At 41.5% G+C, this 6,000-nt stretch overlaps 1 pseudogene across 1 annotated transcript; it reads right to left on the bottom strand.

The window, feature by feature from the left end:
- Positions 1 to 2,655: 2,655 nt before the first annotated feature.
- Positions 2,656 to 4,238, bottom strand: LOC108308916 (annotated as a pseudogene). The gene has a single exon (XR_005201313.1). The product of XR_005201313.1 is annotated as an F-actin-capping protein subunit alpha-1-like (transcript).
- Between the last annotated feature and the right edge of the window lie 1,762 nt (positions 4,239 to 6,000).

Genomic DNA, 6,000 nt, shown 5'->3' with positions numbered 1-6,000 from the left:
TTTTCTTTATTTTGCCTTGTATTTATTTAAATAAATCTATCCTGGCAACAGCTGGACAACATAGATTAAAAGAGTAGTACAAATGTCAAGAAAAAGAACTGTCTTTTGTTTGAGGAAATGCATTAATGGACCATTTTGGCTGCAAAAAAATCCTCTCAGATAAACGGGCAAGCAGGAAGGAAAAGAGAACCATTTTTTTTTTTCTTTTTTGAGAAGGAGTCTTGCTCTGTCGCCCAGGCTGGAGTGCAGTGGCACAATCTCAGCTCACTGCAACCTCCACCTCCCAGGTTCAAGGAATTCCCTGCCTCAGCCTCTTTAGTAACTGGGATTACAGGCACCCGCCACCACGGCCGACTAAATTTTGTATTTTTAGTAGAGATGGGGTTTCACCATTTTGGCCAGGCTGGTCTTGAACTCCTGACCTCGTGATCTACCCGAACTCCTGACCTCGTGATCTACCCGCCTCAGCCTCCCAAAGTGCTGGGATTACAGACGTATGACACAGCGCCTGGCCAAGAGACCCATATTTTTCTGTGTGGTAATGGAAAAAACTGTGGGTTAATGTGAGGAGCAGGGAGTGGGGAGAAGCTGGAACACAGAAGATGAAGCAGGAAGGAGAGAGAGAGGTACCAGAAGAATTGAAGCAAGCCCTTCTAAAGGAAGGTGGAAGTCAGCCCCGCTGTGACAGGACAGCACAACACCCAGCACTTAGACGAGGGAAAAGACAGCCTTTCAAATTGATAAGTGCTTAATGTTAAATATTTTGCTTGACCAAAGTAGAGGGCCCTTTCAAGTCTATGCCATGAGTACCCCTTTGAGTTGCTTTGTGGAGTTTAAAATGTGTCTAAGCTCCGCTCACCCTTCCCATGCCGAGCCTTGCAGGATCTACTCTCCATGTTTTCAATTTAGAAATGTCTTGTCACTTCAGACAGGGAATTTAAATTGAGCCACCCATCCCTATCTCTCATATCTTTCCTACATATCCCATAAGAAGACCAGGTGCCAGCAGGGCTTGGTAGCTCACGCCTGTAATCCCAGCACTTTGGGAGGCCAAGGAGGGTGGATCACCTGAGGTCAGAAGTTCAAGATCAGCCTGGCCAATATGGCGAAATCCCATCTCTACTAAAAATACAAAAATTAGCCAGGTGTAGTGATGAGCACCTGTAATCCCAGCTACTTGGGAGGCTCAGGCAGGAGAATTGCTTGAACCCAGGAGGCAAAAGTTACAGTCAGCCAAGATCCTGTCACTGCACTCCAGCCTGGGTCACACAGCGAAAATCAGTCTCAAAAAAATAAAATAAAATAAAAAAAGGAGGCCCAGTGTCCTCTCTTTTGTCCCTAGCCTAACTGACTCATAATGAGTACTCCTCAGTCCAAGGGAAAGCAGCCCCTGCCTCAGCCTCCTGAGTAGCTGGGACTACAGGCGCGCACCACTATGCCCAGCTAATTTTTGTATTCTTAGTAGAGACGGGGTTTCACCATGTTGACCAGGATGGTCTCAATCTCTTGAACTCGTGATCCACCCGCCTCAGCCTCCCAAAGTGCTGGGATTCTAGGCGTAAGCCACCACGACTGGCCAAAACAGGTATCTTTCTATTAGACTACCTGATACAGAAGATAGTGTGGTATGGATGAATAGTATGAATGACAAATAATACAAATATATTTTATTTGAAATAAAAATGCATACACAGCTCAAGGGGTCACTGACTAAATTACTGAGCAAAAACAAACTGAAGCACAAACACCTTTCTTTTTTAACATGTATCTGGGGATAGGTAGGAAGACACTACTTGGTTTTTTAAAAAAACTGACCTTCCCTTAAGGCCTGGTCGTAGAAGTGTAAGCAATGTAAATGAATCCACCATTACCAGTTGTCATACCATATCTATGTCACCTGTGTATTCTGAGATTACACACATACCTGCCAATATACCTGGGAAAGTTTATTTTATCACAATTACACTTGAATTCTTGGCAGGCAGGACCGAGAAAGAGTAATTTGAAAAAAGTTTTGCATCCTATTTAGAAGAAATCACTAGTATTTCCTTAAATAACAGGTTACAAGAGAAGGATACTGCCTGGAAGTAATCCTCTTCACTTTGGTTCATTTTTAGTTTTTGTTTATGATTTACATATCTGTTTAATTCATTTGCTTATAGTACAATCCTGCCATAAAGTATTAAAGCACAAGATACCTATTATTCCTTCAACATCTGCACTTTTCAAGTTTTATACACTACATCCACAGTATGTCAGCAGTTCTTGGATGTTAAATAAATAAACGGGTAAAACCCTTCTAAAAACACAGATGTCAAAAATAAACATTTTAAAATTTTAAAAAATAAATACTGCCGGGCGCAGTGGCTCAAGCCTGTAATCCCAGCACTTTGGGAGGCCAATGCAGGTGGATCACGAGGTCAAGAGATCGAGACCATCCTGGTCAACATGGTGAAACCCCGTCTCTACTAAAAATACAAAACATTAGCTGGGCATGGTGGCGTGTGCCTGTAATCCCAGCTACTCAGGAGGTTGAGGCAGGAGAATTGCCTGAACCCAGGAGGCAGAGGTTGTGGTGAGCCGAGATCACGCCATTGCACTCCAGCCTGGGTAACAAGAGTGAAACTCCGTCTCAAAATAAATAAATAAATAAATAAGCAGATATCTATAATTACAATGGTATTAAAATGGGAAGGAGACAATGAGAGAAGGGATAAAAGCAAACATGTTTATGTGCAGGGAATGTGGTTCAAGTCTTTGGATTTAAAAACAAGTTCCCCAGAGAAACTGGCACTTCCTTTGCCCTCCAAATAGGACTTAAAAAGTCCCAATCCAAACTTTGGAAAATTACAGTTATGAGATGCAATAAATGATGATCAAAGCAGTCAGAGGGAGAAGGATGAATGTGTCTTCCATTTAGCTATAGATTGCAGCACAGCCTCTTTAGGTGTTGGTGATCAGTAAAAACCACTGAAGTACCAGAAGTACCCAGAAGGACAGGGGTGAAAAGTAATGACCATAATACCTGTCTAAATCAGTAGCAGGGATTCATGGCTAGGAAACTTTTTTAAACAGTAAAATGTCTCTAGGATAGATCTTTCTCTCTCCAATATTAAATGTGGCAGAATTAACAAACAAACAAACAAAAAAGATTTACACATAGATACAGCAATAACCAAAAATTATAACGCAGAAAACACAAAAGAATCAACGCAACACTATAGGTTCCGCAGTATTCCATGAGGCTAGAAAACCAGTTAACTTTGAAAGCCCTAGCAAAATATCACTCTTGTTTATAAATCACTTATTTATCATATGACCACACATTGAATCCTTGTCTTTCCACATACTGGAGAAGTCTACATTCAGCCTTTAAGCATTCTGCATTTATTTGCCAATCTTGTAGCCAAGTATTTTGTTCCAGGCAATTGTGGTGGGGGTAACTGGAAGCTGCTGGCGCCAAGGCCTTGCATGTGGTATCCGACTTTGTTTGATGCTTTTCACTAATTGCTGTCTGATACTCATTTTCTGCATTCTCTATGATTTTAATAAACTCCTTGGCAGTTTGGGCTTCATTCAAAACGGTTAGTGAATCCTATACATCTTTATGACTAACCAACTGAACATTGCCATCATCATAATAGTGAACCTGAGTCTTAAGCACTCCAACCACCTGGGCTGTAGGTGGTGTGATGGTGAACTTCCACTCCGATCTCCAAGGACCATTCCAGAAGTTTTTAGGCTGAAACTGGTGGCTTTCAATACATGTAATAATAGTCTGTTGCCCATTGATAGTTTTAGCATAAACAGTACAGAAGCTGTTGGAATAATGGTCTTTCACACAGGCTCTGAAAGCACTATCACAAGATTCTCTCCAAGAGTTCACACCTCCATCAACTTCTTCTGGCTGGGGGTCACTTGCTTCTTTCTGTAGGTGATCAAATTTAAAGGAAATTTTGTTTCTTGGATCTAGAAATCTGCTTTTACCCAGGTCACTGTCCTCTGTAATTAAGACCTGATCTTCATATCCTTCTATCTTCATTGGCGTGAACTGATCCATGTTATACTAGGCAAATGCATGTGCTGCCCCTTCCCTGAGGAGATTGTCATTGTTAAGTAGTAGCCGAACATCATTAAATACTTCATTAAATTCCCCTGGGGGTGCATGAGTGACGAACTTAGCAGCTATGCGTACCTTCTCATCCGACACACGATCATCGAAGTTGTCCATCTTGGGCTGTTCTCTTGGTGTTTGTTTTTGAGATGGAGTTTCACTCTTGTTGCCCAGGCTGGAGTGCAATGGCACAATCGCTCTGCAACAATCTCACTGCAACCTTTGCCTCCCAGGTTCAAGTGATTCTCCTGTCTCAGCCTCCAGCGTGGCAAGGATTACAACCACCCACCACCACACCCGGCTAATTTTTGTATTTCTAATAGAGACGGGGTTTTGCCATGTTGGCTGGGCTGGTCTCAAACTCCTGAGCTCAGGTGATCCTCCCACCTTGGCCTCCCAAAGTGCTGGGATCACAGGCATGAGCCACTATGCCCAGCAAAAGCACATGAAAATGTTTTGAAACTAGACAAAGATGATGATTGCACAACATTGTGAATGTACAAAATGCCACTGGATCGTTCATTTTTAAATTTTTTTTTTTTTTTTAGTCAGGGTCTCTGTTGCCCAGGCTGGAGTACAGTGGCACCATCTAGGCTCACTGAACCCTTCCCAGGTTCAAGCGATCCTCCTGTTTCAGCCTCCTGAGTAGCTGGGACTACAGGCATGCACCGCCAATTTTTATATTTTTTGTAGAGACAGGGTTTCACCATGTTGCCCAGGCTGGTCTCTACTCCTGAGCTCAAGCGATTCACTTGCCTCTGCCTCACAAAGTGCTGGGATTACTATAGGCCTGAGCCACCATGTCTGGCTAAATTGGTTAATTTCATATTATGTCAATTTCACCTCAATTAAATAAAATGAGGTAAAACCACACACACACACACACACACACACACACACACACACACACACCCCAAATCCAAAAAAAATCTCTTCCCTGGGAACAGCTGACTATATGAAAATTAACCCTTTACTGTAAGAACTTTAATTTTTTAATAACTAGGAATTATTAAAATGTTGTTATTCTGTCTTCAGAGTAACTTACATCACAAGGCAAATCAGATAAAACTATTTGTGCTTAAAATCAAGCATCCTATCCATGTAGTCAGCTCTGGATAGCCAAATTATGTAAATCTGTAGTTTACATGAGACATAACTTCTGTCTACATGTAAAGAATATTTTCCTTCCAAAGGAGTTTGAAGTGTTATGATCACATATTCTTTAAAGTTTCCGGAAATAAAAATGATGTTCAGAGATTTGAGGGTCTCCAAAATAATTATCTGTTTGGAAAGGCACACTCCAAACTATTCAAAAATACTTGATGAAATCATTCATCTCTTACTGGTAAAATGTGAAAGATGGTATGTGAATATTTTGTGTTAATACATTTGGTGTTTGGTGACAGAAAGACAAAACAATGGTGTGAATATATTTGTTGGAAGCTAAAAATTACGTGAATTAAACTATCTTTAAATAAATAATGCCGTGCCACCACCATTTCAGTACTATTACACAGTAGAGTTAGAAGCTCCCTAAAAGAAATTTAACTTTAAAGTAAGAATGCTAGTCCAAAAGCCACAAGGTAATCCCAGCACTTTGAGAAGCCAAGGTGGGCAGATCACTTGAGGCCAGGAGTTCGAGACCAGCCTAGCCAACATGGCAAAACCCTCATCTCTACTAAAAATACAAAAATTAGCTGGGCGTGGTGGCACATGCCTGTAATCCCAGCTACTTGGGAGGCCGAGGCATGAGAATCACTTGAACCTGGAAGGAGGAGGTTGCAGTAAGCCAAGATCACACCACTGCACTCCAGTCTGGGTGACACAGCAAGAATCTATCTCAGGAAAAAAAAAACAAAAAAAAAACCATGAGGTAATTAAGATAC

Source organism: Cebus imitator, unplaced genomic scaffold (assembly GCF_001604975.1).
Source record: "Cebus imitator isolate Cc_AM_T3 unplaced genomic scaffold, Cebus_imitator-1.0 Scaffold89, whole genome shotgun sequence".
Taxonomy (NCBI): domain Eukaryota; kingdom Metazoa; phylum Chordata; class Mammalia; order Primates; family Cebidae; genus Cebus; species Cebus imitator.
This window is presented reverse-complemented; position numbering and strand designations above follow the sequence as displayed.